At 32.1% G+C, this 18267-nt stretch overlaps 2 protein-coding genes across 5 annotated transcripts in view; one reads left to right on the top strand and one right to left on the bottom strand.

Annotated features, from left to right (window-relative positions):
* The window catches only part of LOC148274036 (uncharacterized), a 296176-nt gene extending 286908 nt beyond the window's left edge, over positions 1–9268 (bottom strand). The window contains exon 1 of the mRNA XM_088237724.1: positions 8876–9268. The gene's annotated coding sequence lies outside the window, so the exon portion shown is untranslated. The remainder of the gene's footprint in view (positions 1–8875) is intronic.
* Positions 1–18267, top strand: part of LOC148274035 (DCN1-like protein 4) — a 45106-nt gene that overhangs the window by 12108 nt on the left and 14731 nt on the right. Inside the window, exons 1-2 of one of the 4 annotated variants that reach the window (XM_088237716.1) lie at positions 805–822; positions 16484–16626. The gene's annotated coding sequence lies outside the window, so the exon portion shown is untranslated. Of the gene's footprint in view, positions 1–804; positions 823–16051; positions 16304–16483; positions 16627–16952; positions 17017–18267 lie in introns of those variants that run through there. The other 3 variants (XM_088237715.1, XM_088237717.1, XM_088237718.1) reach the window with 3 other exon arrangements.

Genomic DNA, 18267 nt, shown 5'->3' with positions numbered 1-18267 from the left:
TAATGTAGAAGCAAACACAATATAATATAAAGCACGAAATTCTTTCATATAACGTAGAACCTTTACCATTTTGTTTTTCTTTCGGTGTTCATTTTTAAATTTGCTAAAAAACGCACAAAACTTATGTTAACATCTTATATCAAAAGTAAATCTCAAAATTTAAGTAAATCTCAAGACACGCTAAATTGCCGTCTATACCATTAGTCTAGGAAAATACTGAGGTTGCTTTGTGAGAAAATGCAACACAATTCTCAAATCAAAGTTTTAATTTCTTACTGCGCAATCTTAAAGAATCTTGGATTAGTTTAGAGCTTTAAGTTGTTAAACCATTCGTTAAAATGATATAATTACCAAAGAAAGTTAAGTCGTTAAATTTGTTAATTAAAGAATTTCATAAATGTTATATTTTCTAATTACAACAAAATCATTTGTTCTTAACCACTTATTTTGTGTTTAATTGCCGACGGGTTTCAGAGCAACTAAGTGCTCCCTTTATAAAGGTTGATTGCGAATTATGTGGGTACGCATTGGTTAAGTATTGTCACAACGTCTACATTAATAAAATAAAATAAAATAAATAAATAAAAACATCCTCTGTACCCACAACCACTGTTCACTTCCCTCATCAGTTTCATTTGATCACCCGTCACATTAAGACCTCGTGTCATGAATCGCGCGTTTATTTCGTTGAACGTGTGCCGCATCATAGACTTTGTTGCCACCAACCACCAGTGTTCTGCTTCAGATCGGGGGCCTGTCCTAGTGTTGGTGCCGCTCGCATTGACCAGTCGGACCACCTCAATTCCATCAAGAACGAACCAGGTTAGTGGCATCCATTCCTAATCCATTTCATTCGTTGGGGTTGTGACCGATTGACACTGCATACCGCATATCGAGGATATTCACTTATTTTATCAAAAGTAAAATACAGTCCACTCCGCTAAATAATATTGTAGAGGCCCTAGGGCTTCGCCTTCCGCAATTTCTCGCCCCGCATCAGCGTAGGAATTCATTTTCCCACCACATGGCAAGCAAAACATTGGCGGCCTCCGTGGTGTAGTGGTCAAGACGCTTGACTCACGCACGGAAGGTTCCGGGTTCGATTCCCGGTGAGAACACAAAAATTAAAATGTGATTTTTCTCAAGCCTGGGTGTTCTGTGATGTGGATCACCACTGTAATTGGGCCTCCTGGCCTGTTGTGGTGCAAAAATAAAAATAAATAAAATAAATAAAAAAATAAAAAAAAACTTTAAATCCAAAATGTACTAAATAGCAAAACTATTAGTTTGAGACTAGGAAAAACTTCTATCGTGATTTGCTCACAAAAAGAGTCCTGGCTTTTTTTGTGTGCTCACGACATGTAAAATTATAAATATTTACCGCCATTTGTATTATGTTTGTGTTCATTTTTTTTATAATTGAACGTGTCCTTTAAAACTTGGATTACGATAATTATTTTTTTATATTTCGGTGTAATGCCATTATATAACAAATGAATCTTTTTGATTTACGTACAATTTCATTATTTCTGAAATTTGCTTAGCACGTTTTTTATATAACGTGGTACAAATAATCAAATTTGTAAAAATTCCGAGTTTCTTATGCGCGGTTTCCGTATAACGAGGCAGTGGTTTCTTTACGACGCGGTGTATTTTTTTTTTTTAGCCAATCATCAAGCTTATGTAAACCTTAACAGATTGGCATTTATGAGTATATATAACACCTAATCTAAACAGTCTTAAAATCTTTTTAAATTTACAAAAGGTAAAAATACGCATAATCTAGGCGGACATGGCAAGGGTGTCATCGCGAGTCAAGAGTGACAAATTAATCGCTTTGCAGGAGGGTTGACTAGCAAGTACTACGAATGGACGACCTCGTATCAAAATGATCAAGTAGTAGTATTGAAAAAAGAGCTTTCCTTTCGTTTTATCTTTCATCCATAAACTAATTCTGATTCCAATCGAACATTAACATCCTTCTTTGATCTTGCTTTTCTTCGTACAATTCTTTTCTCATTCACTTTCCTTTCATTTATCTCAATTATTTTTTTATTGATTCTCCATAATTTGGATATTATCAGCACTTTTTAAGCAGCTTCATAAATTTAAGGAGAATCGTTTTTTTACGGGTTGAATGATCGATCGATTCATAGTGAAAATACCGAATGGTTATACAAAGCTAGGTGAAATTTAAAAAACGTAATAAGTTAGTTGAATAATAGCATAACCAATGTAAAAACAACACTTTTATAAAATCGCTACTTATTTTTATTTTTTCATTAATCAGACCCTTATATTTGCGATATAAGCCCATTTCAGACCCCGAACGAAAAAATTACATAGGGTGGATTGAATTTTGTACCATATTGAATTAATGCACTGTTTGTGACACCTGATTTTTATAATTCGAATCATTTCTATCTAACTTATATGTTATTCTTATTTATATATTATATAGGTGCATATAATATGTATTTGTATGTTCGTTTTGAACCAACGTTCGCGTATTGTCAAACCTTGTTTTATTGTTGACATTATATCGTATTTACTGCATTTTGTGGTTACCTACAGTACTCGTATTGTATGGGACTCGTCGCACATTATTCATTCAGTGCGTATCAGTTAAATTTTAAAATAAAATGCTAATTTTGCAGAATACGGTTTTGAAATTTAATTTACTTTTAAAAAATACAATTTATAACATTTCTAGATTTAAATTTTAACAAAAAGGTTTCAAACTTTTTACCAAGCTCTTTTTTACACCATTTTTAATATATTTACAAGTTTTAAACTAATTTTTTTTTACACTTACGCACCCACACCCACCCACCCACCCTCTCCCTCATTAATTTACGCATACAAACATTAACATACACATGAATACAAACGTCACACACATACAATTACGTCAACTCTTTTCTTATATATTATGTGTCATTAGATTTACAGTGGATTTTTTTAATTGGCTTAAGTATTGTTAATATTTTTCTACTTATTTTGTTTATGTAATAGCTGTAAAAATCCCAAATAAAATATTTAAAAAAAATAAATATATATATAATTCTATGGCATACTAATACTATAAATGCGAAAGTGTGTTTGTTTGTTTGTTTTTCGTTTTTGTCTCAACAGAGCGACCGATTGACATATTTTTTGCATAGATAGAGATAGCCGGAGAGGTGAGAAGTGAAACTGATTACTTTTTTTTCACCCTGTGATTTAAAAACAATATTTATATCAACAATGATCAACATTATTTAACTATGAAAAGGCTGTGGTAAATAATTCCTATGCGCGCGGTGAGGCAACAACGTGTTACCTCAAGTCAAAGGTGGAATATTCTAAAGTTCACACATTTAAAAAAAAAACGTAGAGACATAACGTTAAATAACTTATTCAAATAAACAAATAATTTGGCCCTGTTATTGCAAAATAAATTAAAAATCATAAATTTGCCGCTCATTTTTGATCCGCGCGTCCCCCGTCACTGTCAATAACCGACTGAATTTGTCACACAAACACTGGCCACAGAACAGCGTCTCTGTCTTTCTTGCTACGAGTTCTCTCTTGTATAAATTTATTGCTGTATTAGTGGACATTCATTCTTCGTGTAGCGAAGATAATTTTTTATATTAAAATCCAGCATAGTTATACATACAAATTTTACTTTTAGCATCCGGTGGGAAAATGTCAATTTGAAGATTTAAAAAAATACAACTTTATCATTTAAAAATATAAGAGAGATATATCAAGTCTTGTATCGTATGTAGACTAGTGTGACATCACAGCCACACAAGAGTAAAAAAATAGTAAGTGGTAAGGTGGAATGTCAAAAAAAAACTACTTGAAATAAATACTTTAAGTTTCTATAAAAAACTTGCTTTATCTATGGCTGTTTTGCTAGATTTTCCGTTTTTTTCTTTTTTTTTCTCAGGTGTATTCGAAATTATAATACTTTAAACTACTAAATAACTACTCTTTATAAGAAGACCGTAAAAAGACTACTCTTTATATCTATTATATTTTGTCTTCCCATAAATGAATATAATTTTTTTAATTTTTTCGTTACATATTGAGAATGTGCTTTGAAATTAAAATGTTTATTTAATTAAACCCCAAGATATTTTTTTTCATCCATAGAATTTATGTAATAATGTATGTTTGTGTATACATGTATATGTGAGTATGTATAATGTATATGAAGGGTGTATATATTTGTAACATCTAATATCAATTGTATTTTATTTATTTCTTTGATTGAAATTGTATAACAACAAATTACTAAATAACTTTAACGGAGTAAGCATGAGAGCTAGTCTCTTTTTTGGAAAGTTACAGTTATAAGATACATTTAATTCATGAAAGCAGATTGCAATTGAAAAAAAAAAATGTTTTATTTAGTGTGACTGTCTTAATTATTAAAAATAAATAAAAAACAACAGACTGAAAAATTTAAGAAGTATAGATGTTTAAACGTGGACAAAATGATGAATGTTACACAGTGTGTAACGTGGCTCCTTAAACCAGCCAATGAAAGGTCATCGCCATGCAAATGCCTAGACTTCCATATTTCTTCTTCTAAAATGTTACCCATCTCTGTTAATGTAATATGTAACTTTTGTGATCAATATTATTGATTGCTTACAACTATTAAATTGATAAATTTTGAGTGTGTACTCGAAAGTTATCGGATACTAATACAAAGGCACGCCCAGACTTAAGACCCTTCAAACTCAGACCCTAAAATGTGAAGGGTTTCTGAGACAGCCCTAAGGTTGAAAGACGTCCCACGGTCTTCGCATTCAAATCATTCGCTTCACCTGGCTTTTAATTGAGAACAAAGTTCACTTGAAAAAGTACTTTTCAGCGAAAACGGAGACTTTTCCCTCTTATCCGGAGTTCCATTAAAACTCACTTGTGTTTTCCAATCGATTTTTATTGGGGAAAAAAAGATTAAAGATAAAAATTATAAGCTGTAAGCCTTGCATGCGTTCGTGTTTCCGTCTAAACAAAATCTTTTTTTCCAAGTTATAGTCAGTTCAATTTCCATCCATTTCCGTCTACTTTTTTACCTCTGCTTTATGTGTAACAGTAAGAAAGCGGTTGTGATCCAGTGGCTAAGTTGGAGGCTTTGGGATCAAAGCTCCGAGATTCGAACTCCGCTATAGCCCAACTTGATTCCAATTTTCTTATAGTGAGTTATTTACAACTGTATATGGCCCCAAAATTGAATTATTTGGAAAAATCATCAGAATGAAAATACTGCATTAAAAAATATATAATTCTGTGTCCAGACGGATGGCGATACAGTTTTGTGTGTGAAAAAAAATTGAACCCTGGACTAGTGTTTTCGACTCGATAGCTGCTCTCAGGAAGAAAAATGAATAAGTAAATTGAGTGGAGACAAGTCCGCCTCATTTTGAGTGGTTGACGAGTTCGCCTGGCATTCTGAGGTCCTATGTTCAATTCCTAGAAGGGTGAACCTCAAATATTGATGTTTAACGTTTTTCTAAATATAATATTTCATTGTTTCTGGACTGGTACATGAAGCGTGAAACTGATCACATAACCTTCGTGTAACAGATGATCGAAATACGCTGCAATTGGTTTACAAGTGCAGTGCCCTATGCATCACTGGATGCAAAAAAAGGAATTATGATGAACAATCAGTTTTATATTTTTTTTTTTTTTACTTTGTTTTTTCTAACTATGTATTTTACTATGTTTTTCACTATGTAAAATATCTTTGTTTATTTTTCTGGGTATTGATTACTGATTTTCATATATTTTTTTACTGGCTGAGAACGGGGTTTATATATTCTTTTCTTATTTATTTAACTTTTTGTATATAATGTTATTTGTACATTGGCGGGCTTATTGCCAAAGTGCAATTTCTTCCAACCAACCAATAAAATAAAAGATTTTTTTTTATAATTCAAGTTACAGAACATATTCAATAGAAAATAAAAATTAAAAAGCTAAAAATATATAAAAATAGAAATTAACGTATTTGTTTATAAATCACCTTAAATCAAAACTATTACTCAATGGGAAAAAGAAAAAAAGAAGAAAGAGGAAAGGAGCAGAGATTAAGGAAGAGAAAGGAGATGTTTCTTCAGACGTGATTTAAACAGAGATAATGTAGTAACATCTTTGATGGTAGATGGGAGATGATTTCACAGTCGAGCCGCATGGACACTGTATGAGTTAGAGAAGAAAGAGGAATTGTGGATGGGTATTAAGAGAGTGCCTTGAGAATTAGAACGAAGAGGTAAACCATGACCTGATAAGTGTTGAAATTTTTCAAGCAGGTATATAGGAGCGGTAGGACTATGAAGTACATTGAACAGAAGTGAGAGGGAGTGATAGTCTCTCCGCTGACCTTAGTTTATAGACAAAGCGACGTTTTATAGATTTATCATTTTTGTTTATTATATGATAATAATTCAATCATTCTAGTGTGCCTACTAACCCACAAAATTTGAATATTTACTCGGTTCACCGACCGGCACTAACACATTAACATAGGGTTTTTAAAAATTCAAATGTACAGTACTTGTCTTTTGAAAAAAAACATGGTTAAGGTTTATTCAATATTTTCATATCTACAAAATATTAGACGTCCTTGAAATAACGTCGATAAAAACTTCATAATCATTATTATATAAAATAAAATAAATAATTCCCCTGCTCACATCACATGTGCTATAAATGGTTCTTTATTGATACTTAGATTGCAGAAGCTTTGTTCGATAATAATGTATCGTTTGAATTTAATCCGATATCAAAAACGTGCAGATTATAAAATTGTATTAAAAGCACGGAGATTGTCATTTGACGTCAGATTGTTTAAATTAAAATGCACACAAGATGCGTTTTTCTGCTAGTATAATTTGATCCAAATTTATTGCAACAGAGAGGGAAAACATTTTTGAGAAAGGAATATGGAAGTCTAGACACATACATTGAGGGGAGATCCTTAAGCCCACCATCCACCCGCAGCTGTTGTAGAGTCCTGGGAAACTCTCTGTCAGCTGCGCATAGAGGAAAGTTATTATAAATATTCCTAAGGAATGCAAACTCTACGCAGATTAAGGAGGGAAAAGGAGGATGTATGGACAGAGGCCAACAAGTCGCGCCTACTCCTTAGGATCCCCTCAATGCCACTGTTTTTTTTTTTAATATGTATTTTACATAAATAAACGTATCCAAATAAACAAAAACAATTTCTTAAAATTATAGTAACACAACAAAAATAACTTACACAACAAACCTAAGTAAAAACATGGATATTTACAATGGGAGAACGACCTTGAATACAGAAGGACTCCCTGAGTGGTCTGATGCAGATGATCCAAATACCACCCCCGTAAGGGGAGGACACATACAAAGCTTATGACCTGTCATTGGCTGGTTTAAGTGAAAGTAAATTAAAACAACAAATACCCGATCTCGGAGATACAAGTTATTTAGGGCAGAGCTCTAAGAAACACTTTTTGTCTAAAATGGGATTCCCATTTCGGGGATATTTATCAACATACAAAAATACTTCCTTTCAAGGTGGTGGCACTGCATGATATCTCCAATACTGTTTTTAAGATCATAAACTTTTCTGCTCCCACAAAGTAATAATATGTGTATGTTTAATCATGATATTCACAATCACAACACACACGAGACTCAAAAAAATATATGTTTAAATTTCGCTTCAGAAAGTTTGGCAAAAAGTCTCTGAAAAATAACGGCCGATCCCAATTTAATAAACTGTCCTGTGAAAAAAAATCAGGTAGTACATCTCAAAATGTAGCAATTAAAAATACGACTTTAATATTTGTGGGGATATACTCACGTGTCTGTGTCAACTAATTGCTAGTCCCATCTCAACACAGGACTTTTAGTCCCATGGAGTTTGAACTAATGTCTCAAAGAATATCCAATAAACTTATGTATGTAAATAAATAAATCATTTTGATAGTTGAATTTCTATAAATAGTGAAGTGTAAATAGTGTTGGCTGGAAGATATTGCTTTTAACAATAAGTCCACCAAAGGAATTGTTCTTTAAACTTGAAGTTTCAAATAAATATAATACTGTGTTTTATGTCTCAAATATGTTTTCTTGATAATTATTCGTTGATAATACGTATTGTCACAAAAATGTTTTTTTCGTGTGCCATTTAAAATGAGTTTTTTTCACAACTCCTGAAAATATATTTTATTAAACATATGGCGTATACATATTTTGTTTTGTTTGATTGATTTGTTTTATTAATATTTTTTTAAATAACAATAATACATCAAAAATTTGCTCCCTCAAATATTTCATAATCCCTGGGCTGGCACATAATCATCTTTCCTTCGTGTAACAAATAGCATTGAAATAGGCTGCTGTTGGGGTGGCAATACGTGCCATATGCACCATTGGGTGCAAATAGGGAAATGATAATAATACTTGTTTAACTTTTATTTAATCATTGTATACATAACGTCGTTTAATATCCGAAGCATGTTATCCGAAATATTTGAACAACGCAATAAAAATTTCAATTATCTAACAAACACAAATCTCATAAAATTGTAAAAAAAAGTTTTTTTCGTGGAAAAACATATAAAAATTGCACATAAATGACAATTATTTTACATTAAATTTTAAACTTTTTTAAATATAATGGTTTATATGTTCATAAACAACGACAAAAAATCCATATGTTTTCAAATACTATAAAATACAGTTGTGTTCAATTTCATGTTAAAATTACCACGCACAAATAACAAATCTAAAATATTTATATACCAAAATATTAATTAGGTGTAAAGTTATGATAAAATATGTTTAACATCCAATACAAATAATATTGATTTCAAAGTCTTACCTTTTTCTTATCGAGCTATCTCAGAACATCAATTGAAACCATGAATCAACTTTAATCAAATAAAATGTTTAAAATTATAAATACATTTGAACATCAACGCAATAAACTTTGAAACAAACTTATATGTAGTTTTTCGGCTCGGTGGATATTGTTGACATTTAGTTTTTGACACAAAGGCATCACTGAGACACTCCGCAATAACTCGAGTGCATTGTTTGGTGTGCAAATTGATTGGAAAATCAAAGAAATGTTAAGGTTGGTCGGCGGTAGACCGGCAGAGTACCGCCACTGAAAGCTGGGACGTCCGTCGTCGCTGAGCGTCCTAGCGCAACTGAAACCTGAAAATCTACCTCACGCTGTATCTGTCGTGGAACATTCTAAGGCGCATACTTTGGCAAATACTCTCGGTAATATGGTATTGGTCGGATGCGTCCACAGTTCATAATCATAAATTTAAAGTCTTTTGGGTGATTTCGCGAAACAAGCTGCCATATCCTTGACACTAAATGAAAAGATTTTTGGAAGCTTGGAATGCCAAAATTCGCACAATCAAAATGTTCAATTTATCAATAAATATTTTTAAGATGTGCATGGTGCATTATTTTCTGTGGCTTCTGCCAATTAAGGCGGCTTGCGTGGTGTGATGGCTAAGATCCTTGACTCACGCACGAAAGGTTCCGGGTTCGCTTCCCGGTGAGAACATAAAAATTTATTGCGCTTTTTCTTCCGGGTCAAGTCCGGGTGCTCTGTGCTTTAATTCAGCACTGTAATTGGGCCTCTTGGCCTGTCGTGGTGCAAAAACAAAAAGTAAAAATTGAACAGCAAACATTATTTCTGAATTTATCGCAACAGAGAAAGAAATAATTTTTGAGGAAGGAATATGGAAGTCTAGGCATTTACAGAGCTTATGACATGTCATTGGCTGGTTTAAGTGGCGACTTTAAGTAGATTATTAGATTAAATTAGATTATTTTTATTATTAAATACTCGTCATAAAAAAAATATATGTTCATATTTTTTAGAAAAAGAAATATATTAAATATCTACACTATATTATGACGAGAGCAGAGGTTAAAAGTGAGAAGGAAAAAAGGAGGAAAATTTTAATCGTGATTAAAATGTAAAAGAAGGGCGGGCGCCTCTGACATAAGTGGGTAGATTATTCCACAATCAAGGGGGCAAAAAATATTGAAAAGGTTCTCTCGTTACTAGAACGAAGAGAGCCCATGGTGTGATAGAGGTTGGAAAAGCTCTCTCTGATATGTAGGGTTATTAAAATTAAACGCACGCATAAGCAAAGATTAAAGAATGAACTATAGGTACTATGGGATTGTACTTTTGAAAACATAAAAATCAGACCCCTTGCCCCTTCAATTGCAGAAAAGAATGTGGGACCACGAGGGAAACAGTCTCATTGTCTGGGAAATCGCATTGCATCATACATAGTTTCTTGGCAAAAGCGAACTGATTACAAAAAGTTTAATGTTTTCTGTGCTCTGTCGTAAAAATGATTCTGTGTTGAAGAACCACTTTTTGGGGTGTGGCCTTTAATTGTATTTTTAAAAGTTTTCTTGAGCACAATAACAAAAAAAAACCGTATTCTATTTCTAGTTTTTACGACTTTTTCAATTAATTTTAGTTGTTTTAATTTTTAAAAAAATTATGAAGTTCTTTTTTTTTAAACAATTTTATTTGTTTAAAGATTATCAAACTGAGCCAAAACGTTTTTAAAAAACATGTTTTTGTGTAATTTTCAAATTACTCCGCCTGTGACGTCACAAGTTCTCTTCGTTAAGTTCTGCTAATTGGTGAGTTGGCATCCCGTAAACCGGAAATCTATCACAACGCTCTGTCATTGGTTGATTCGTTAATATTTTTTTATATCCAATTTCCCGTAGCGCTGAACTTCCCCCTTCATTTATAATTTTTGTCAACAATCAGGTCCAGGTTATTATTTGTTTAATGTGTATCATTGCAATTTTTTATTTGTTATAATTTATTTTAGGTAAAAAGTTTTATTTATATGATCGTAATTTATTAAAAGAATTCATATTTTATATTCATCAGGCACCATCAGGTTTTTGAAGGGGTTTTCTGACAGTAGTTAAATTGGTACCTACTTTATAAATGTGTTTAAATTATTTATTTGGTTTTATGTATAGGGTGTCGTTTTTGATCAAAATTTATCCTTCATTAGTCACATTTGTCACTTGTAAATCTCTAAAAATGTTAGGCTTCGTGTTACGTTTGACTAAGGAATTCAAAAACATAGGCACTTTAAAGTTGATGTATACTTCATTATTGAGAAGCCAGTTAGAGTATAACTCTACAATATGGACTCCTTACTACAACTGTCACCAAAATTCTCTTGAAAGAGTCAAAAAAAAAATTTTAAGTTATATAAATTTTAAACTAAGAATCAGTAATGAATTTTTAAATTATGATTTATTACCAAAAACATCAAATTTGTTAAAACTTAAAAAAAGAAGAAAAATTATAGACCTTTTAAATTTATTCAAAATTGTAAATTCAAAATGGGATTGCCCTGAACTGTTATCTCTAATCAACTTCAGGGTGCCTGGAAGAATGACTAGAGAGGTGCCACCGTTTTGTAGCAACAATTCACGGATAGTGTATACTTGTAATGCCGTATTAAACAGACTTCATGAACCCGGCAATAGTTATTCCCACGTATCTGATATATTTAGTGTAGGGTATTGTTCCTATAGAACAAGATTTGTGAACTTTTTCAAAGATGGTGAATGGTAGTTGTATTTATTTATTTATTTATGCATTTTATAAAATAAACGATTTTTTGTTCACTTTGCCCAGCTGTATGAAACAGTACTTATAATTTTCTTGTTATATTACTTTAAAATATTTTATTATTTAATTTGTTTATTACATTTATTCTTGAATTGTTTATATTTTTAGGTTAATTTTTTTCTATAAATCTTGGGTTAAAGGAAATTTATATTTAAAAAAATATTTATATATTAAGCCAAATATGATAGTATTTTGTAAAAGGCAGATTTGCCGCTTATGTCAATTAAATAAAATATTTAACCTATTCTATTTTTAAACAAACTCATTTTGCTATTTTATTTTATTTATTTATTTTTGTTTGTCCAGTTAAATAGTGTTTCTCCTGTATTTTTATCGGCTTTTCTTTTAAGCTTTCCTGCTTTTAAGATACATGATCTCGGGGTTTTGTTTGATGCTCAGTTATCTTTTAATCTTCATATGGTTAATCTATGTAATGACTCCCTTAAAATGCTTGGTTTTGTTCTTAGAAATGCCAAGATCTTTTCTGACACTCAGATTATGAGGACATTGTATAATTCCTTGGTAAGAAGTCGTTTGGAGTTTAGTTCCATTATTTGGTCGCCACATGTGACTCGATACTCTTTGATGGTGGAGAGAGTGCAGAAAAAAATTCTGCGCTATCTGTACCTAAAAGAGTGTGGATATTATCCTTGGCTCTTCCCAACCGACTTTTTACTGGGAACGCTAGGCTATCAGTCATTATGGAGGAGGAGGGACGTTCATTTGGGTGTTCACTTTTTCCAGGTGATCGGTGGTCGCATACATAACTCAGAAATTCTGATGGATGTAGGTCTGTTCGTACCTGATAACTATCTTGGACAAAGACAGCATCGAATGTTTTACCTACCGCGATGCAGAATAAACCTGCCAATGGTTATGCCGGTTGGTAGAGCAATCTTGCTACTTAATCGCATCGCCTCGGATGTCGACATATTTCACGACAGTGGGCCTTCCCTTAGAAAAGCACTTTCTAACTTTTAATTTTTCTTTTTACATTTTGTTATATTATTTTAATAACATAACTATTTACTGTAATTTGTGATCTATTATTGTATTTAGAATGAATTGGGTCTTTTTTCTGTAATATTCTAAATATCTGAATAAATAAATGAAAATGGATACCATGTTATTTAATTTTAATTTGCACATAGATTTTAACTATGCAACTTGTATTTCCACTAATATTATTATCAAGTGTGGTAAAAGGCCTTAATAAATAAAAAAATATCATCGTTAATGCGCAGGTAATAAATTACAACATCACAAATCGGATGAAATAATATTTGTAAAAAATTTTATATCTACTTTTCATAATTATGTAAGCAGTGGTAGGTAATCACTCAAGTTTTTTTATTTTATAGTTAAAGGCATTGTAGATTCCAAAAGCAAGTACATTGTGGTCTAAATTTAATTTTACAAAATAATTAGTTTTTTTATTAACATGAAAACAGAATTCCGTTTTAACAATTTTATCAGAAAAAATAATCCTTGGAAGTTCTTCTCAGTAAATATATTTTTAAAATTACGTACGCCGAAATATCCATTAATTTAATGTAAAACATTATTACATCAACCTCGTTTAGGTCAAAGGCGTTAACCCACAAAAACTAAATTTTACGTATTTTTTTTTTATTCGACAGTAGTTCATAGACCCTTATTAATTAAAAATTTCATTAAAAAATGAGATTTTTCATAAACATCGTGTACATTTTCCAGGGACTCGATTATGAACTCTATCTTCATCTGTACATATCGAGATGGTATACTTAACTTCTGTACTATCTGTATTTACCTCGGTATGTTCTATCTACTTGTCATCTTGACATCAAATTATTGAATCCAATCCAAAAATTCCAATCCGAAAATTCCAATCCAAAAATTTCAAAAATTCCAATCCAAAAATTTAGTCCACGTTCTTTATTTCATTAAAATTTAAAATAGTTCTCATTTTAAATAGGTTTCTGTGATGAAAAGTGCCCACTTCAAAGCGATTATAAACTCCAATAAATCTCAATTCAAGCCAAAAATGCTCGCTTGAACATGATAATTATATGACTTTTGACAATTACTGAGACGATACGCCTAACGGTCGTCTGTATTTATCTACCGATTTATCACAAAGCAGGCTTCTTTAACGTCTCGATACGTACACTCAGAAAGACCGTAAAATAGATGAAAAAAGTATAATAACTAATAATTGTTTTACGATAAATCGTAATTAAAGGAAAAATTGCTCGGCGGAGAAAATTTTTGGTCACTTTTAATGTGTAGATATGTGTATCGAAGGATACTAGACCCGTTGGTACAAACCAATGTACTTACATCAAAACTTGATAGTGGAGAGGGATCCATAGTGTTTCTTCGTAATCGGTCGGGAGAATTGTATCTTCAACTATGACATCATATTGAAGCTATGTCACTTTAGTGCGTAGATATATGTACCGTGACGTATGCTTCCCCTTGTGTCATATCGATGTACCTACCCAAAACTTGAAGGTGGGGGGGGTCGGTAGTATATCTTCGTAATCGCTCGAGAAAATTTATCTTCAACTATACCGTTATGGTGAAAGTTTGACATACTTATCGAAGCTCTGGGTCCGTTTTCTAATGGGAAGTTGAAAATTTTCTTTAATTTTATCAACAAAGTATAAATAGTCGGGTTGTGGTCCCGTGGCTAGTGTCTCGGACTCACGGACCAAAGGTCCGTCGTTCGAATCCCACTCTACCCCAACTTGATTCCATTTTCTAATAGTGAGTTATTTACAACTCGATGAGAATGGCCCTAAAAATTAAATATTTGGGTAAATCATAAAAACGCAAATATTTATTTTATAAAAAAATAAAAAAAAGTTTTCAGTAAGAAAAATATAAGATGTTTACATTTTTTTTTCTAAGCATGTTAAACTACTGGTTACCTATGAATTTACTTCGTATTTTCATACAAATATACACATTTTCGTACATAAATATCGATGTTAGTTTATACCATCTCAATATGTATACCGATAAAGATAGCATTTATAATCGCGGCGCTGCTGTAGTACAACAGAATGCTTTCTCCATGAAAGGTGAAAACTTTTTCAAGTAGTTACGTTGCTTGATCGGGCCATTATTTGCTGCTTTTAGATATTACTTTACTGGTACTTTCGTGATGCAACTCAGTCTTTCCTTTTCCTTCCTTTTTCCTTGTTTTCCATATTCCAATACGAACTTGTCGAAAATACACTTGACGTTCGTCAGCATTAAATTTTGTTTTCAATGCAGCATCAAGGCTTATTACGGAAGTAAAAAAATATTCTCACATTTTACAACATCTTCGAGATTTGCACTGGTTAAAAAGCCCAGAGAAAATAAAATACAAGCTTTGCTAGACAGTAATCAAATCCCTTCATAAAATGGCTCCAAGATACCTATCGGACCTTTGTATTAGGGGAAAATACATGTCGAAGAAAATCTACGCTTCGGTCAGCATTTGATTCGGGGAGAGGAAAACGAAATCCGGCGCTCCCCAAACACTAGAATTGGAGATCGAGCTTTTGCCGTTGCCGGCCCCTCTGCCTGAAACCAATTGCATTCAAACTTACGAATCATCGACAGTCCCAGTCAGTTCAGATCCAAACTAAATTCTCACTTCTTTAGATTATCATACCCTCAATTTTAAATCAGAAAACATAATATGTCATTTTAGTTTAGTTAGAATGTAGGTTTAAGCACATAATTGTAAAGCGCCCTTGAGGTGATTTTTCACAAAAATTGCGCTATATAAACCAGCCAAATATTATTTTTACTTTTTCAAATTATTATTTTTTAAATAAATATTTGCGTTCTTCTGATTTACCCAAATACTTCATTTTGAGGGCCATTTCAACGTGTTGGAAATAACTCACTATTAGAAAATGGGAATTAAGTTGGGGTAGAGTGGAATTCGAACCGCGGACCTTTGATCCGTGAATCCGAGACACTGCGTCGTTTCAGTTCGTTTTTATTTTTTATCCAACGGACCAAAACATAAATGTGTAAAAATAGAGCTTTAAAGTTTTTGTTACGAAATAATGACTTCAACTTCAGACAAAATTCGTTAAAAAACTTGAATTATTTTTTCAAAACATTTTTTTTATTAGAATTTAATAAATAAAGTCTTTTTCAAATCTCCTGTACACATAACTCAATTTCATTAAAAATGGCCTGTTTGACCGAACTAAAGCGACCACCAACTAGCCACGTGACCACAACCCGACCTAAATTCTAGTACCTATGAAATACTGACATCTATCGGAAAGACGAGGAGGTATTTTCAATTTTTTTAATGGTTTTTAAAAAAACTTCCGACCTCTCAAAGAGACATCTACCGGTCAAGAAGAGAAGGCGTGCTCCAGATCGGACGATAGCGTTGCGTGCTGGATTAAAATTCAGTAATTCAGTTTTGAATTGCTCAGCCGTAATTTTCGTATTCGTAAATGTAGGTATTCTGTGGACCAATCACACACGCACGCACACATTGGACTTTTTCACAGCTGGGCGTCGGTAAAATTCTAAAAGCACTGTCGGATCAAAAAACATCACGAGTCTATCTTTTTGCAACTCTAAACCCACAGCTAAACGGTAAGTGGCGAAGCTTCGCTTGATAAAGTTCATCCCCTTTCACCCCCATTTTTTGCAAATGCGAACTTGAAATGTGCGAAATATCCAATGTTTTTAGTATTTTTATGTTTTCATAGATTCATTTAATACTTTTACTTTGCCAAAACTTATTCCATCTTCTTACTGATGTCTGCATTTCAGGTTATATTTCTTCACGGTCGACCATCCTACAAAACGACACCCTGGATTTACACAATTATTCCAACTATTTCCTTGACGGCTCCACGATAGGAGACCAAAATCGCTTCGTTTTCTCAAATCTAATTTCAAATCTGCCTGCAGTCGTAAGTACACTAAGGATATTTCAATTTTTAAGGATAATATTTTCATTTTGACAACTGAAACGTATTTCTTGTATGCGTTAATTTAAGACATCCTCATTATCCTTTGCTATAGCAATCAAATCATTTACTTTTTATAAATAACTTGCCGTGTTTAATTATCTAAGGAGTGCGAAAGACCTGTATTTAAATTTAACTAGTATTTTATCTAGCCTTCAAAATGGTGCGTAATCACTAAAATGTGCTATCAAAAAATCAGAAGGTCATTGTCTACCGACGTGTTTTGATTTTTTGTATTCTTGGTATATCTATTTTGAACAAAAGAACAACATTTTTGCGACCTATCAGTTTTATAATCTTAATCTGTTCTTAGTGAATCAATTCCTTTTAGGGGTATGTTTCAATTTTCATAATGGCATTAATATTTACGTACTTTTTGTTTAAATTTGAATAAAAAATTTATTCTTCCTGTTATTCATTGAATTCCACTCCTTGAAGACGTCTTTACTCTTTTCTCTTGTTATAATTATTGTAGACCAATGTCAGTTTTCCAAAAATAAAGCGAATATTAATTATAAGTAACTTAATAACAACACAAATCTTTAAATCAATAGATTCGCGGTTATGCTGGCTATTACTGTCAAAATTGTCTCTCTTGTTTAGGAAATGGGCTAAATCCGTCAGTCCAAAGGACGTTGGTAGCCTACGTGAAACTGAAGTAACTATGGTGGGAGGAGATATTGTGTCCCTATAAAAAAATAGTCAGCAACTAAAGTGTGCCAGTATGTTGGACAAATAAGATTTACTTTAAATCATCAACTACCATTCATTTGAAAGTAAAATACAAAAAAAATAAAATAGTGTTATGATATGAGGTGGTTTAAAGCAAATCCGCCATTGTCCATGAACACTGTTTTTGAGAAGACCAAGAAAACCAGTAGCGAAAAGACTATTTCTTTTAAATTCAATGTGTTCATTGAACTCAAAATGAAGTATTTTCGCAACTTGTTATACTACACACCTTTACTATAAAGGTTTATATTTATATTTATAAACCTTTATAGTAAAGGTTGTTTCCAGTTCCTGTCAGTTTTACCTAAGGAAGCCTGAAATCACCTCCACTTCTCGTTCCATAACTGTGGAAATTTTTATTGTATTGTATATTTTTCATCATGTACCCAGGAAGCAGTCTGTTTTTCAACTTATAAATAAAAGTCAACATTGAACAGAATTCTCTTTTCAGTACCCAGGATATTTAATTTCTCTAACATAAATTTAATCCTTGTATATGGACCACATCTTAACTCTCTTATGTCTATCTTATGTCAATTTCTATAATACTTTATGTACTTTTCAACTATATATTGTAAGAGCCTTTTTGGCGTTTATAAAATAAATAAATAAATCTTTCTCAGAACCTCTGATAATCATGAATTTAGTTTTAGAAACGTTTAGTTTAAGTATATTTACATTTAAACAGTTAGAAATTCTGTTAAATTCTCTTTGCATTACATTCACCCAGTCTAACAGTGACAGTCCCGTGACAAATATCAATGAATCACTGAAATAGCGAGATCTCGGATATAATGAGGAAACATTAGTTGTCATTTTAGTTTGTGGTTTTTCTATACATTTATTCACTTT

Source organism: Micrasema longulum, unplaced genomic scaffold (assembly GCF_059751315.1).
Source record: "Micrasema longulum isolate JH-2025_06_02 unplaced genomic scaffold, ASM5975131v1 h1tg001775l, whole genome shotgun sequence".
NCBI classification, from domain to species: Eukaryota; Metazoa; Arthropoda; class Insecta; order Trichoptera; family Brachycentridae; genus Micrasema; species Micrasema longulum.
The sequence above is the reverse complement of the archived record's forward strand: the minus strand, read 5'-3'. Positions and strand labels throughout refer to the sequence as shown.